The sequence below is a fragment of the Molossus molossus genome, unplaced genomic scaffold, assembly GCF_014108415.1.
Source record: "Molossus molossus isolate mMolMol1 unplaced genomic scaffold, mMolMol1.p scaffold_m16_p_8, whole genome shotgun sequence".
Classification (NCBI taxonomy): Eukaryota; Metazoa; Chordata; class Mammalia; order Chiroptera; family Molossidae; genus Molossus; species Molossus molossus.
The window spans coordinates 56,083,274-56,101,825 of NW_023425402.1; positions in this window are offsets into that span (position 1 = coordinate 56,083,274).

Sequence of the window (18,552 nt, forward strand, 5' to 3'; positions counted from 1 at the left end):
TTTATTTACTCCAGACTGATAAGAGTTATTTACCATTTAGCAACATATTTCATACCCAGGGCAAGGCCGCTCATACTTGCAATGCTGCTACCACATACCGGATGAGTCTACTTTGGTAGCTGTTGCTCTACACACACAGGGGCAGGCATATGACCACGAAGCAATGAAATAGCTTTACAAAGGTGTAACTTAAAGTAATGCAGAGACAGAGACTAACTCTCAGCATAGCTGAAACAAGGTGATAGCATAGACTTCTTGATCTACATTCCAGTGTAGACATAGTAATGCGAGAACACACTCTCAGAACACGGTATATTATAGTCCAAAGTTCTGATGGTTTCACCAAAAAGATTCTGGCTCTTTTCTATCTGTTTGTGGCTGTGGCTCTTCAGCACTTCTGTTTTCTGTCCATTATTCTGGAGCAGAATGAAGACTCATGCTCTTGCCTTCATTGCCTGTCAACTTCCTTCATCAAGGAACATACATAAGCCACTCTCACTGCTTCTCATTCAAGAGCAGAAACTACTTGAAGCAGACCACATTAATGGCCCACTGAGTTTTCAGTAGAACCTTTCGGAATAAATGCTGCCTGAGTTTGCATGCATTTGTAAGAAAAACTCTGCCCATCAAAACACTAAGGACTGTCACACTGAAAGCAGTTAAATTTCAGGATTTTAAGAAATACCTTTCTAGTCTTCTATATCATTGCTTGTGTCATACAACATAACAATTCACTTACACTGCTGACCAGAGGACCAGGTAAAAAGTAAATGCATTTTCAATTATTGTTATTTTCTTATCACCAACTCTTCTTGTTGCTCCTGCAGGTATTCAAGATAAAAGCACTTTGCAACTTGATTCCAGGAAGAAACCCTCTTTTAGTGTTAGCAAGTTTTATAGGAAAATAAAAGTTATTTTAGAAGGAATGCATAAAATTACAATGGTAATATTTGTAAGTTTTACTCATCAATGGTTGTGATAATGAAGTGGGGATCAAAACTACATAGACATTTTATATAGTATTGGCTTCTTTAATTGTTAAGATAAACTTTAATTCTCACCTCTGTAAATAAAAAGACAAATTAAGTTTGAACCTGCCCCATACTTATTTCTAAATTATTGGAATGTATGGACTAAATGATAATTAAAGACATGTAAGAAATAATCTGGAAAAATGGAGACTATACTGTGATGGCTTTTTGTGTTAGAGTAAAGCTTTAGTTCTAATTTTGATTTTTGTCTTAATCTACAGTGTGATTCAGAGACTGGGCCACAATTTTTCTTTTCTTTTATAATAATCAGTATTCTTGGTGACAAATGGCCCTGAATGACAAAGTGTATGTTAGTATTAGCAAGGGGATAAGTTAAAGTTTTCTTTTACACAGATGTGGCACGAGAGACACCATTTAAATATGACTACATGTTAGCTAAATCAGTGTGCACAATAGACTTTTCTCTATCAAAACATCTTTGGTGAGATATTCAGATTACCTTTAAAATTAATCTATATGGATTTATTGTGAGATTTCTGAGAAATATTGAAGTGATTTCAAGATGTCTCCAATCAAAATTCTCCATGGGTAAAAGTGTGAATTATATCAGAAATTGCCCATGCTCAGATGTGGCCCAGTGCCACGCACAGGGGCTCTGGGAAATTCAAATTTTGGGGTCAACTTTTTCAAGGATGCTGACGTTCAATTCTAAAGAGATCATTTATACATTGACCACAGGTTATTGCTACAATGTGCACTATATTCTTTTGAAACAGAGTTGTGGAAAGCACAATTAAAATATAAGCAAAATTTCTCAGATCCTGCTGAGAATTTGACAAATGGACTCAATGATTTTCAAGCCACCAAAGTCCATAATTGTGTCTTTGAATTATTGGAATTTTGGAATTTTTGGAAGCTTCATATGATGCAAATTGGCATTGTTAAAATGCTTTTAAAAGGAGACTGGTTAATGATGGGTGATGTACACAAGACAATTATTTTTCATATAGGTACATTCTCCAAGAGGCAAAAATATTTCAAAAAGAAAATTTGCTTATCAATTCAAGCATGTGAACTCCATTTTTGGGAAAAAAAATTTTCTCCCTGTAAATTAAGGCAAAAGTATATGGGGATTATTTCCTCATAATAGTTTTAAATTATTTTGACTAATAATAATACTTGAATGCTACGTTGTATTTTTCCTTACTTGTAGCAAGGTTAAAATTCAAGTTTCAACCCATTTTTTGTCAAATCCAATTCCCATTTGAAGAGTTAAGAGCAGGTATATCAAGCAGTTTTAACAGTGAGACCTTAAAATATAAATGATAAACATTTGCCATGAGATAAACATTAATTTGTTTAATTGGCATCCACTTGCTATACTGCTTATAAGATCATTCTGTAATGTAAATGATACGTGTCAAATTTTTTGTAGTTGTTGGCCATTTTAAATATATATAATGTAAAGACACTGAGTGGTCTTTATGGCCAACATACAGGTTAACAGTTCAATTAATAATGACAATAACTTAAAATCTTGATATATTTTAAAACTTACAAATAACATTTAAAAATTTTGTCATCTTAAAATTGATTTTTTCCTCAAATTAATATGATTCTTATTTCAATTTTCTGAGTCCCAATTCAGGATTTCTTTCCAAATGCATTAAATTATTTAGAACAAGTCTATTTCAAATTAAATAGAAAACTCTGCAGAATGAATCTCTCCTTCTACATATTAAACTTTTGCCCTTTTTGAAGACTTCCTTCATCATTAAAAACATGTCTTGTGTGGAATCTCTTATGGTATCAGGTCAGGAGAAGATTTTTCTAGGACTGTACCAGATTAATGATGTTTGTTAAAAAGATAGGTAAAATAAAAATGAGCTTGGTCACTACTAGCTTAAGATTCTTGTTTTCAGTTGAGCACAATGTATGCAAATCGAAAAGAAAATTGATAACAAATTAGCTTTAGAAAAACATTTGACAAGGATTGTTAGTGTTAATTGTTAGTGGATTATGCTTATTCTATAACATTTAACCACAAAAAAACATTGTGAAGTATTTTTTTGCTTATGCCAAAGCAAGTGTTTTGAGAAATAACTGGCTTTTTCATGTCTCTAATGCTTGACTTATTTGGGGCAAGGGGGAAACAAGAAAGGAAACATTTCTAGAAAAGCCACTTTGGTAATATCTGAGACAACACCATTCTTATTTCACTGGGATTTTATTTCATTCTTGCAGGCTTAACATCTCACTGCATGAACAAAGAAAATACCATGTGAAAAAGGCTTCAGGCTAGCTACTTCCAAAAGGATTCAACCTTCCAAGTGCTATCAATATCATCCATACACCCACACAGTTAGCACTTTTGAATACATTTACTGAAAACCATTAATAAAGCAACAATCTTAGTCTGGTTCTTAACCATGTGTCACAGTGAAATAAGTTCATGTAAATCTGTGAACTGCACGACAATGATCAAATTAACAGTCATTTCAAGAAAAAATGCCCCTCAGGCTGAAAAATAATTAGTAGTCTCTCACTATCTTTTCCTCCTAATAAAAATCATGATATTATTGTTGACTGTGCTAATAAAACACCTCCCGTGACCCTGATGTAGCTTGATGTAAAATGGAAGGACTGTTCTATTGTGCAGTCTCACACATGTTTTATTGAACATTTCCATTTGGCTCTTCATCTGGGAACACAAGGGCCCATAGAAACTGAAGAACTTTTGTCACACTGTAATGCAACTCTCACTTGTTTATTGCTGCAGTTAATAAAACACCCACTCTGAAATTCATTATCTTTGAAATTTAACTTTTAACTGCATACACTGAATATGCAGGGCTTTGAATATGAGCAGAACAAGAGCAAGGGAGAGAAAAAGCGCACAGGGAACACCTAGTTAGTGCATAGAGCAGCCCAGGGTTGGCACAGATGTTGCCATAAACATCAAGTCTGGGTTTTTGATTTTTAGAAACACATTGAGGAAGTCATAGTGGTCACATATTTTTTCCTTCAGTTGTTCATCTCTACCCCACAACTATTTCTTGAATGCTTTTGTGTAAAATAGTACTCCGTGTTTATTAGGGACAGAACAAAGTAAATGCATAATCCCTGTCCTCAAGGAGCTTATTAAAGATATGACAGATTGGGTTCTTGCGCTGAACTGGATGATGAGCTGATGTTGGTTATTGATGTTTCCAATATACAAATTGAGGATGAAGTGTCAGTTATCTTTAAAGAAACAAACAAACAAAACACAGAAAACCTGATAAAGTCAGCAAATTACTGAAGCGTGTGAATCGGAACACTGAACAGCACACACTCTATACTGATATCAGAATTCAGGAGAAACCGGGTTGAAGAATCAGCGCCATTCAGTAGAGCTTTTGAACATGGCAGGGTGAGCAAAACATTATTTTTTCCCTCAAGAAGCTTGGAGTCCAGTTAGGAAAATTCACAAGCATAAGTAATTGTAATATAAGCCAGGATATTCTACCTTGTTCTAGTACTATTTACTCTGTAGTGGAATGTTTTCATTATAATTTTGTAAATTCTAAGAATTATACTTTTGAAGTAATGGGCCTTAAGAAAAAAGCAAAATCACCTTCTACCTTCCTCTTTTGGGCTCTAACTATCCAAGTACTCATTAAAGCAAATAGAGGAGAGGTGTGTTGTTGCATTAATACTACAAGCTGCTGGGTGTCCACATACTAAACATTCCACCCTCTGTCACTTGCACTTTATAACATACACAGCTGTTTTGATAAACTATCCCCAATCGAAGTTTTGCAACTTAAGGTTCAACAGGGAACAAGTCCATGAGGTGATAAAGAAAAACAGAACTGTCAAAGAAGACCAAAGGCAAAAAGCAAAATAAAAAAATTTGTATTTTTCTAAAGAGTCAAGTCCATAAACTAAATTGTTTTCATCTACTTCTCTCCCAAAAGATGTGATTTCTGTGGCCAGTATTGTACATAGCACATGAGATGGTATTGACACTGATCTTTCTAAAAAATTAAGAGTAATGCTAGTATTAGTAGGATAATTTTATAAAGGAATTATGGGGAAAGTAGGTGTTATTGTTCTAATAGCTAGTCAGAGTTTTCCATTCTATTTCTCTCATTCTATATTGTCAAACACCAAAAAAACTATGATTTCTGTTCAGGGAATTCTTGTACTTGGAAATTAGTGTAATTTAGTGTTAAAGATAAATCATCACAGTCAATATCTCAACTAGACCTTAAAATGATTCATAACGGTTTATTAAAGATGCACATTTTAAATCTCAGTTTATTAGTAAAAATTATTTTGGCAATACACATTTCAAAATAAATATATATTGGGGAACTAAAACTTTTTAATTAATTAATTTTTAAGTGATTTTAGAGAGGGAGAAAGGGGAGGGAAGGAGGGAGAGAAAGGGACATTGATGTTAGACAGCTACATTGATCAATTGCCTCCCATACGCCCCAGATCAGGAAACATACAACTTTCCAGTTCATGGGACGATGCTCCAACCAACTGAGCCACACTGGCCAGGGACAACTAAACTTTTATTTATAAAAATTCTTCAGTGTATCTAACAAACAAAACTCTGGCTGATTATAGCTAAGTTATAAATGGATGGATGGATGGATGGATGGATGGATGGATGGATGGATGGATGGAGACAGTTGATACACACAAATACAATTCCTCAATTATTCAAATTCAAGCTGTGAATATTATCTTGATTTGCCATTGTGATGTAAAAGGTTTAATTTATGCTAATATATAGCTTAATGGCTATTTTATCAGTCTCTTTATATAACAAATTATCCCCAGTCCTAGTGGCTTAAAGCAACACTTTATTACCATCTTTCACATTTCTGTGGATCAAATAGATTCAATATGGTGATTTTCACATGGGGTTTTACATAGGGTTACAAACAAATTATGGCTGGTGCTGGTGTCATCTGAAGGTTTGATTGGGCTAGACATCGAGATGGTGGTCAGTTTATGCTGGATGTCACATGGGAACTCAGCTACAGTTGTTGAACAGCCTCCCCGTGTAGCTTCTTACAGGTTCTCAGAGGAAGCATCCTATGTGCACATATACAAGAAATTCAGGGGAAACTACAAAGGTTTGTATAAACTAGTTTGAAAATCCCAGGACATCACTTTGCCTCAATTTTTTAGGAAAAGGTAAGTCCCTAAATTCAGGCAAGGTTTAAGAAAAGGAAAACTAGACTTCATCTACAGGAAGGGAAGGAATTTATGGCATTTAGCTTTGACTACCACAACTTTTCAGTGGTTCTCTCTTCAAAGATACAAACATGCCTCCCAGTTAAAGGGAGATATGTCAGTGAAAGCACTTCTCCCTTCTGACATAAAAAGGTCCAGCACCATCCCAACTCTTCCCAGGTTTATCTGTTTTTGAGGCAGAGGAAAAGTAGCAAAATCCATACACAGGACTCACCTCATTTCAAGTGTAAACACTGGCAATAATTTTATGCCCTGTCAAAGATGAGGCAAGTATGGCAAAGACTTAATCAACTAAGAAGCACCAAGAAAACATACTTATCCTTGCTCTAGCTAGTAACAGACTGGTAAGCAAATTGGGTGAGGAATCATATTTCTTATTTCATTTACATCTCCAAGGAGCAAATATGAATAATCCTATTTTGCAGATGAGGCTCTAAAGGAACGGTTCTCAACCTGAGAGTTGCAACCCATTTGGGAGTCGAATGACCCTTTCACAGGGGTCGCCTAAGACACAACAGTAGCAAAATTACAGTTATGAAGTAGCAACAAAAATAATTTTATGGTTGGGGGTCACCACAACATGAGGACCTGTATTAGAGTGTCACGGCATTAGGAAGGTTGAAAACCACTGCTTAGAGTGTTAAGAAAGAACACTGGGAAACAATGACAATAAATACTCTTTCATAAGAAAGTGGACATGAACAAATGTGAAAAATAATTTAAGAACCAGAGCAATAAACAAATCTGCAAAACTTTGAAAGGTTAAGCGATCCCCTCCCCCCTTAAATTACAAAATTACTGAGATTCCGGCCTAGGACTATCCTTTCTTTACTACACATGTTGCTTCAATGACTGGTTAATAAACACTATGAAAATGTGTGGAGAAATTGGTGGTGGAAGAACGGAGATGGAGCAGAGTAAGAGGCAGGAGGAGCCAGAGATCATTGTACTGAGAAACTTTGGTTTTACGCTCAGTTGTTTCAACAAATATTTTCTGCTCCCCACCTAGCCAGAGTGACAGTCTTATAGCAACCACAGTCTGGGAAAAATTAAAAAACAAAACAAAATTGTAGATGTGGGGAGTGGAGGAAGAGAGAATAATGTGCTGAAGGTCATGGAACCGGCAGCCGGGATGAGGCACACAGTGGCTGGAGATGGGGTGTGGGAAATACATTGACAAGTGATGAACAATGAGATACATGGAGAGATGGGAGAGGTGACCCTTCCCTCCCTCGGTGCTCCCAGCCCTGCTGCTGAATAGCCTTTTGGGTTTGTATAGAGCTTGAGGAAGACTGTGAAAGAAAAGATGAGAACATCCATGCTGCCGGCTGCATGGCACTCTCTGTTTTTTTTCTCTTTCCACTGTTTGAAAACAAAACAAAACAAAACAGCATGTCCATAGCAGAATGGATTAATTTAAAATTTCAATAACAGCAAAGAAATATAATGTAAGAAATGAAACACACTACTTCTTAATTATATACAACTATGCTTCTATTCCAGAATTGTTGGTTGCTCAATCTTATAAAACAGAGGGGAAATAATACGAGCACAGCTACTTTATTTGATTCACTTAATTTCTCTGAACAGTATATAATTGTTTTAAAATTGAGTCAATTTTTTTCTTAAGAAAACACTCTGACAAAATTACAAAAAAGAAAGAAAGATAATAAAATTGTTAAACATCACCTATTACGCTATTAATCTTTATAACTGATTTATATGTGTCACTAATTGGAAGACTTATTTAGGCAATATATTGCTTATAAAGCTTAAATTCTCAGTAAGAACTGCTTCCAAAAATTTTAGGCCAAATAAGATATTTTTCAGTTATATATTTTTGAATAAATTGATTTATGTCATTTAGGGGTTGAGTGGTCTCAAATTATTTTTGATAATTGATGTACATTTCAATCCAAGAGAAAAAATGCATACTTTAAAAGGATATCAAATTTAATGTCATTCTTTATCTGCTTCTAATTCTTCTCTAGGCATTCATCTATATCCATACCAGCCTTTTATGAATAATAATTTCCAACTATTTTATGATCCATGTTTTTTTGCCGCAAAATGCACAAAAGTAATTAAGCCAAATTGAAACAATTAGGAAATACACTATTCAATAACTGAGTTGCCAAAAAGTTTACTGTACCCTAAGAAGGCCAAAAAAAAAAAGGAAAAAAAAATGCCTATACAGCAGTAATATCATTCCACATGTTACATTTATTCTTGCAAACCAGCCAAGCTCAAATTAATTGTACTGACTAAACTTTTCTTCTTGGAGAAAATTAAAGATATGCTGTTGTCAACACTTGAGCACAACCTTGCCGACACTTAAACGCAGAGAAGGGTGTGACATCCTGCCCCGGCTGCCTTGTGCTAATTAATCACTCTGGTATTTAGGACCATTCAAGCAGACAAATTAATGGGGAATAATTAGTGTATCTTTGTTCCAGCTCAGCTTTGCACACCAGACACTCTGGGAGAGAGGGGAGTTTGCAGAGAGCGAGCCATTAGCACGTGCATAGTTTCACTTCTGTTCAGCAAGTTCTTCGGAGATTAAGAGAAAGGCCAAATTAGCAGACGTGTGACTGAGGTTAGGACACCCTTCTAGATAGAAAGCCCTCTGTTTGGGTATCAGCTTTCAGAAGCAAGTTGTTAATTCATATCCTGAATTTCATGAAACACAATTAAACCTCAGGGGAAAAAATAATAATAATTTCAAAAACCATATGGAAGTCTTTTAAAACGTATAGTGTATATTTATTTTTATTTATAGCATTTATATTTATATATCACAGAGATAAATTCAACCGTCAGGTATTTCTCATTTTACCTTATTGTTGGCTTTTGTGCATTTTTATTGAAAATGGATTTTTATCAACAAATAGTATTTATACATTTTGTAATTAAATAGTGTAGACCATTTAACCTCTCTGTTGTTGGTAAGAACTCTCTGCAGATACTCCCTACGGCCATAAAACTTAATTTGTTTCTTCTGATAGGAATCATAGAGGAGAAAATTCAGGCAAAGTCTACATACACAGTCAGTGTGACCAACACAGTATTGATTAAACTCTGTCCCGTTTTACACTGTTGACTGGTTTCAGTGCACATAGACTGAGTTAAGGCACCATTTCTTGCCAAAATATTTTTAAAACTAAAAATTAGGTATTTATGACTACTACTACATTGAGATAATTTCATGATTTGGTCCCACTATTAAAAATAAAACAAAGAAAGCCAACTGAGTCGTAAGAGTTCAAATTCTCCTGGGTAAAACTCATCAGTTTTATTTTAATACATAGATTCCCTCCTCAACAGACAAAAACATTTGATTTTCCACATAAATAATACTTTAGACATCAGATTTTCTTCTGATGATAAGTTATTTCTGAGCTTTTTATTGAGTAACAGTTTGCTATATGAAGAACTTACCTACACACACAGCAGATAATTGTGCAAATATATGTATCTATATTCATACAATCACACCTACTTTAATACCATATGTAATACCATATGTATGAGTAAACTTTGTTTACTTTTTCCATCTTTCTGTAGTTATGTAAGGGAGGAGTTTAACTACCTAAAGAATGTTTTCTGTGTTCAATGACTATTTTGTATTTCACTACCCAACTCTCCAGCTTTGACCCTTAACAATAAGGCAAAAATTATTGCTGCACCAGCACAGAGAACATTCCTGCCAATTCCATACCCACTGGAGGGAGGTTTACACCCTGAGCACCTCCCTCTCAGAGAGCAAGGGTACCTCAAGGAGGGGCAGGTCCCAGAGTGTCAGAAACTGATGTAAAGAGAGACCACACAGTGAGAAAAGAGATCACACTCCACTTCGGATCAGGTTATTCATCCTTTTGTAAAGAAATTCCACCACCCAAAACACAAAGATGAAAATAAGCATGGGGCATCTGGGAACGGATTCAGCTCTGTTAACAGCACATCACAATACAACAATATGAAAGAGAAACATCTCCACCTGGGATATGCCCTAATTTGGAATATTGTTTTACCACACCCAACACCTAGGTTTCATGAAAACAGGATATTGTTAGGCATAATGCTCTTGAAATTGTGCTTGTGGAGAGGGAGAGAGAAAAAAAAGCCAATCACAAAACCACACATTCTCGCAATTTCTTAGAGGCGAGAAATGAATCTCTCTCTAGTTTCCTCTGAGATACTAAATTACTGCCTAGGATAAACCCAGATGCCATTAGAAAGGCTTCCATCCTGGGATTGGGTCCTCCTAGATCTTTGAAGGTGCCTAATCCTCATTAAAGGCAAACCCTGCGCGTAGGAGGGGCCGCGCTGGCATCAAGGCACCTGGCGACGACTAAAAGCGCGGCCCCATGTGCGGCTGCCGCTGAGCAGCAGAATGTAATTTAGTCGCACCAGCGGGAGCAGGGGTCAATGATTTTATATTAATGGGGATCACGACAGTTCTAAGCTGTGGCGTGCTTTGAAATAAGTGTTGTACAAGGCAGCAAAGAGAGCTCGGCTGAGGAAATGAGCTGTGTCACTGTCTCCTCATGCCTAGCAGCAAACACTGGGATGTTTGTAGTTGCTACAGACCCTGTGCCATCATAATATTTTATCAACAGCAATTACCTATTTCATTTAAAAAATCTCGCACTCCTAAAGTAATGCTACTAAAGATGCCACTAAATAGAAAATGCCTTTCTTCTCCAAACAGAGTCCACGTGTGTGGCCAGTGAATGGATATTGATGGGATGCTCAGAGATGAAACTAACGGATGCAAATAAGCAAATAAGCGCAGGCCTGTTGTGGATAGTTGTGATGCTATTGAAAGAGAGTATATTATTACATACCTTGACATGTTGTCAAAGTGTCCACACCTGAAACCAAAGAGATGGAGAAAGATTTAGGGGCAGTGACTTTAAATAGTGTTCAGTATTCGGTCTTTGTCTGCAGTTAAAAAGCACCACTATCACAATTTATCCAAAATGCTCCTAAATTATAAAATTATTTTCAAATTTATTTTCAGGAATACAAAATTTAGACTTCGTGGATTAAGGGAAACTAGCATTAAGTGGATAACAGCTACCTGAGAATTACAAACATATTCAGCTGTGAAAATGTGGACATGTTGATGAGAAAACTAAAATCTATTCTCATAAATTGCCACCTGGGAAAACAATTGACTAATTTTCAGTATTTCTCCCATGCACAAGAAAGTCTTTGGGATTAGTGAGCCATTACTGGAGAACAAAGTGGTATTATTGAACATTAAATTACACATCATCTGAAACAATTTCTATAAAACAAAATCTAAGCTTGATTAGTCTATTAGAGAAGCACTTTCCACAGACGATCTGCGAAACAATAGTGCCATGACAGGTGTTCTATGCTAAAGCTCACACACATTCAGACTTACATATATAAACTCTGCAGTCAGACATGTTAAAGAAACACTGCATTCTATAAGGATCTTTTTTAATTCCTGAAGAACATTAGCATATTAAAGGCTCTGAGAAGTCCTGAAATAAAGACTCTCTTTAGTTCCCTTCAGATCTTTATCTATCCAACTAATTTCATTATTACATTTTCCCCTGAACCAATTAATATCCCCTTCTCTAAACTACACTTTGGAAATTGCTGTATTAGAGTTCAATGAGCTGGTGAATATGCATTTTCATGAAGCGGAAGTAGTAGATGTAATCTCAGCCCCAAACTTACTCCCTTGCACATAAAAATTGTTTAATAGATTTAAGTTGCAAGTTATTTAATTAAAGTTTCAGACTTTCAGAAAGTGTGCAATAATCTACACGGTATTTATAAACTAATATACCAAAATATTAGAGAGACACTATCATTCCCAGGAATCAAAGAGCAGAGGATCGGGAAGAATGGGAGTGACCAAAGGACTTGACTAAATTGTCTGGCTTTTACATAATTTGGAATATAAAATGATTTGAATATTCCCGGATGGAATATACACATAGTTCTGTTAGAATAATTCCAGCGACAACTAGGTGAAGTGAAGGAGGCACTCCCTCAATCACAAAATATAAGTTGCAACAACAAAAAAACAGTAATAAAAATACATAACAATTTAATCAATGTTTAAAAAAATTGATACAAATAAGTCCATGAAAAACAAAATATCAACGTCTTAAACAAAGACAGGATTAGTGTTACAGACCTCTCCTTTTGCCTCAGGCTCCAGTATGGCTCAAGACAGCACCGGGGATAGGAAAGTACCAGGAAACAAATGGCAGAAACAAGCATTTAATTGGGAATCCAAATCAGTTCTGATCTGTTCTGCTAATAAACAGCCATATAAGTTTGGAAAAACCTATCAGTAGAACATGTCTCGGTGTACTCATCTATAGAAAGAGCAGCATTTCCCAAACTTTCTGAAAAGCATTTGTTTAATGATATGTTAATAGGTGTTCTGGAAAAAAGAAAGATGGATAGTAATTTTGATATCAAATATGTCTGGGAAAAGTTATGTAAAATTTGGTCAGATTTCTTTACTACAGGACTTCTCAGAATTTTTAACATGCTGTTATGTTTCATGACTGTGTTATGAGAAAATAGACTATACGACAAATAGAATATTTATTATCATCTCACACAAAGTATGCAAAATGCTAAATCAAGTTCCCCCCTTTTGTAAAACTTTAAAATTCTAAAGAGGCTTTTTTTTTTAGAAGTCATGTACATAGAAAAAAATGAGATTTTGGTACAAATTAAAACTTTATAGGAAAAATAGGATTTTAACTATGTTTAGAGATATCTATATTTCCACAAACATTTATAGTATAACTGACTTCATATTCAAATTCCCTAAGCATATATGATCTACAAGTTGGCTTCAACAGCCAAAATAAATGTTAGATTAGGGTTGAAGTTCTGTTAATGAAACCTTATAAAAGATTCGTCCACGGAAAATGAGCAGACTGGAAAATGAACCACTACAAGCAGAAGATAGATGATGGGACAGGTTATTTTATGGGAACATGTCATTTTGAAGATGTTTCAGTATATGAATATGAAACTTGAGAATCAATGTAAAAAATATTATCGGTCATTGTACACACACACAGACATAAATATATGCATATATATGAACAGATGGATATTAAAGCTTAAAAGGGATACTTCTAAGGTGTATAAATGAACTCATATTCAGGTAATAAAATTATGTCATTCTCAAGAAATTATAGTAATAGCTTCCTAATGCTTGATAAAATAATGCAAAAACAGATCTATAATAGATTAATAATACATTTATCAGGGGTTATTTTTGGAAAAGCTCAATATCAAAAGCACAACTAAATATTCTACAAAGTATCTATTAGAAGCTATGTCCAAAACAAACTGCTGAATTGGAATTTTCATGAATATCAACATAGATATTATTTTTTATCTTCTCTTTAAACTTGGTTTCCAATTGTTTTCTTCTATAAACCCATGTCAATTTTGTCAATAGGTAAATACCACATGTAATGTGTCAGCTCACTCTCTTAAACCTCACCTTCAATAACCCTGGACTCCAGAGGACTATAATCCACTGATTCTACCAGATTTTCATGGTCCTCATTATCCTTATTTCCCCAGTTTCCCACTTACACAGCTAACTTCCTCAGTCACTTAGTTATATTTACTCCTTTACGTGCACTGCCAACTCTCTCTCTCCTCTTTTGATTCATCGTACCAGATGTCAAAATAACCAACTTGTTAAATCCAATTCAGCCTATTCTGGCATGTACATTTGCACTGAGTGAAGCTGGACACACACACACACACAGTGCTTTCTGAATTCACTTTACATTTATGATCACAAACCTCAATTGTGTTCTGAGTGCTTGATGGTACTATATTGTCATTTACTCTCTCCATCAACCAGAAGGATGACTTATTCATTACTCCTCCTCCCACAATTCTTCAGTATTAGCTAGCTACCCTATGGTCACTCAGCAATGACTTTGCTTTTTTTCACTGAAAAAAAAAAAAAAATAGAAACTTATAGAAGAGAATACTTATCCCATTTCCTTCATAATTTTAGCAACCTGCTTTGGTTAATATTCATTTTACCTTTTCTTCTATTACTGAGAATGAATTGTGTCCTTACTACTTTGTTAGGCCAACTTCTCCATTTGCGCATTGGATTGCAAAAACTATGACGTAATCAATTATATTATTCAAATATTTTTTTCATTTCTCTCTTATCACTCATTTTCTTTCCTCTACAGCTCTCCCATCTCTTGTCTCCATTTTCCACTTCAGTTTCTGTGCCATTTCCTTCTTTTGAGAAATCCCTTCTTTGAAGACATCCTCTCTTGCTTCTCCTGTTTCCGTTTGGGCCCATCCCCTTGAGTCTTCGCCAGTATTCACTGTGCCAACACTGCGTCACCAATGAACTCTATTGTTACCGATTCAATGGTCCACTCTTATTACCCACTGTATTTGAGATATAAGTAATATTTGACAGTTTTCATATCCACTGGCTTCTTAAATCAAACCACCATTTCCCACCTAGATTATTACAAAAGCCTCTCAACTATTCTCCTTCCTCTCACGTCACCATGCCCACCCCAACTGTCTTCGCCTAACTGCAGCCAGAGAAAGTCCATGAAAGGTAAAATACACTGTCACACTTTTTTTCATTTTATTATTTTTAATAACTTTTTTTTCAATTATAGTTTACATTCAGTATTACTTTGTATTAGTTTCGGGTGTATAGCATGCTCAACTTTCCCTGTCCTACTCTAAGTAAAAGCCAAAGACTTTCTAATGTATATGGTCCTGTCTGTTCTGGGCACCTATCACCTCTTTGACATTGTCGCATCCCAAACCTCCCTCCCCTGCATCCAGCTCATTACAACTATAGCCACAGTGGCCTCTCTGTTATTCCTCAAACAAACCCTGCACTCTCCCACTTACTGCCTTTGAATTTGCTCTTTCCTCTGCTTCTCATACTCTCACCATCATATTCACACGACGTGTTTCACTTCCTTCAGGTCTTCAGTCACCTGTCACCTTGTCTAAACTGTGCATGTACACACCATGTTGTACCCCCTGTATCACTACTCCGGGTTTTCACCATGGCACTGACTACCATCTAATATACTACTGTTTTCTTTAACACATATTTTACATATTCCTTATTATATCTTTTACTTATTATGTATTCATTTTACTTATTTAGAATGTGAGCTCCAGGAGGGCAGGTTTTCCTTCTTTGGTTCTAGTCACTGCTGTATCCCTAGCACCTAGAACAGGGTTGGAACATAACAGGTAGAGCAAAACATATTTGTTAAATAAGTTAAATAAATTAATAATGACTTCAAGTTAAAAGATTCATCTAATTATAATTATATAATTCATCCAAAGCTAATATATAATATTATAGTGAGCCTGATTAGAAAAAGTAAGAAATCCTCACTTCTGTTATTATTATTATTATTATTATTATTATTATCTTCACCTGAGGACATTTTTGCATTTATCTTCAGATAGAGCAGGAGGGAGAGAGGGAGGGAGAAAGAGAAACATTGATGTGAGAGAGACACATCAACTGGTTGCCACCCGCACAACCCCAACCAGGGCCGGGAAATAACTGCAACTGAGGTACGTGCCCTTAGTGGGAACTGAACCCGGGACTCTCTGGTCCACGGGGCTGACCCTTCAACTGCTGAGTCAGACCGGCCAGGGCTGTTATTCTATATTTGTATCACCTCTCAAGTTTTGGAATTCTTTTACTATATAAAGTTTCCACTTTTATATTATTAAACATGCCTATTTTTTCTTTTCTGGTACCTAGATTTCTATTCTTATTTAAGAAGGCCTTTCTCAGAAACACAGTTTATATATGTAATCTCTAAGATATTTGTATAGACTCTTTTTAAAACCATCTAGAGTTTATTTTGTGCAAGTTAAATTATAACAGTCTAATTTATTGATAAATCATTCCTACTTACACTTCTATTTATTAGTCCTTCATATATAGTTTAAGATCATTTTGTCCAATTCCCATAATAGCTCTGTTTTGATTCTAATTAGAATTATATTCAATTTAATAATAAATATTTGAAAACTTAACATGTTTACCATAGTAACTCAAGACTAATAAATGAGATGGGTTCACAGTTCTCTAGTTTATACTCTTCTTATCAGGTTTCTATTATTGTTTGTATTTTGAAAAATTTTTTATCACAATGAAATTATATTGCCTGGGTTTGCATAAAATTCAACCATGAAAGCAATCTTGTTCTGGTGACTTCTCTCCCCAATTTAAAACTATTACATATCTCTCACATATATAAAAAAAGAAACACCCATGGGCCCATCACCAAGCTGGAAAAAGCAAGCATTTCCAAAACATCTGAAGCCCCTGTATTTCTTTACGTGCACGACTCCTTTCTTCCAATTCAGAGGTAGCCACTTCCCTGAGTTGTGTTTATTATTTTATGGCTCTTTTTTAGTTTTATGATGATTGTATTTATGTGTAAGATATATTGTTTAATTTGGCATAGATTCAAATATTACTTAACCAAAATAATACTGCATGTATTTTTCTGGACCATGATATTTTCAGTCAATATCATGTTGTGAAAGTCATTCATATTTTTGTGCATATCTGTACTTCATTAATTTCTCACTGAGTTATAAGTATTGCACTATCATATTTTATTATAGTTTCTTTAGGCATTATTTTGCTTTTACAAATAATTATTTGATGAATATTGTTTTTCATGTGTCCTAGTTGACATACATATATATACACACACACACACATATATATATATTTATTCATGTAACCACAACCTCAATCAAGTTATAAAATATTTCCATTTACTTAGAAAATTCTCTCAATATCCTTCCCAGAGATAGTCATTGTTCTAACATGTATCACCATAAACTAATCATGTATGTTCCTAAACTTCATATAAAATAAATCTTAAAGCACTCTTTTGTGTATAGCATTTGTATGTAGCATCTTTGTAGTCAAAAAAAAATTTTTTTTAAAGATTCATCCATGTTGTTCAATGTTTTAGTAATTTGTTACTTTCATACTGCTGAGTAGTAATCCATTGTATGAATACATTATAGTTTGTTTATAAATTCACATATTATGAGGCACTTCATTGACTTTAGGTTTTAGATATCATGAATAAAGCTGCTATGTGTATCTTTGCACAAGTGTTTTATGAGCTATGTTTTTAATTCACTTGAGTATATATAAAGGACTGGAATTGCCAGATCACTTTTCCACTCAAATAGGAATTTAAGAAAGTGACCACTGCTCTGAAATTTTGCTAACAATTGGCATTGTCAGTCTTTAACATCTTTGCTGCTCTAATGGGTGTGAAGGAAGGTACACTTGAGTTTTAATTTTCATTTTCCTGATGAAAAACAAAAAGATCAAACATGCATACTTAATTAGCACATTGGGAATGGCTTATACAATTTTATTTTTACTCATTTTAAAGGATTATCTTTTTATGATTGATTTCTAAGTGTTTTTTATATATTTTTGAAATGTATATCTTTAACAGATATGTGTTGCATATATTTACCCCAAGTTTATATGTTGACTTGTTTTTTATTTGTAGTTATTTATTATTTTTTTAAATTTCATTTTTACTGTTGACACTATTACAGATGTTCCCATTTCTACCCCATCCTTGGCTTACCTCCACTCAGCCCCCGACCGCCTTCCCTCTGGCCATCACCACACTGTTGTCTGTGTCTATTGGTTACGCATATATGTTCTTTGGCTAATCCCTTCACCTTCTTTCATCCAGTCCCCGCTTCCCCCTGACATCTGACAGCTGTCAGTCTGTTCCATGTATCCAGGCCTCTGTTTCTATTTTGTTTGTCAGTTTATTTTGTTCATTAGATTCCACATATAAGTGAGATCATATGGTATTTGTCTTTCTCTGACTGGTTTATTTCACTTAGCATAATACTCTCCAGGTCCTTTAAGAACAGATTTTTGTTTTGTTTTGTTTTGAAGTGCAAATATTTTTCACAACATGTGGCTCCTGATGTTATCAGAAATGAAAGTATGTGCTATAGTTTTCAAAGGTAGATCTTTAATTACCTTTTCAAACTCTTCCTCATAGTCTTAAATACTTTCTGGAAATTTTATATTTGCAGGCATATTTATCATCCTTTCTGCCATATATGTCCATGGAGCTGTACCTTGTATTATCTCATAATTTTATATCTGTGACATATATGTAATTATCTCTCTTTCACATTTTTAACTTCTTTTCTTTTACTCACTTTTAGACTTAATAAATCTCATGTTTCC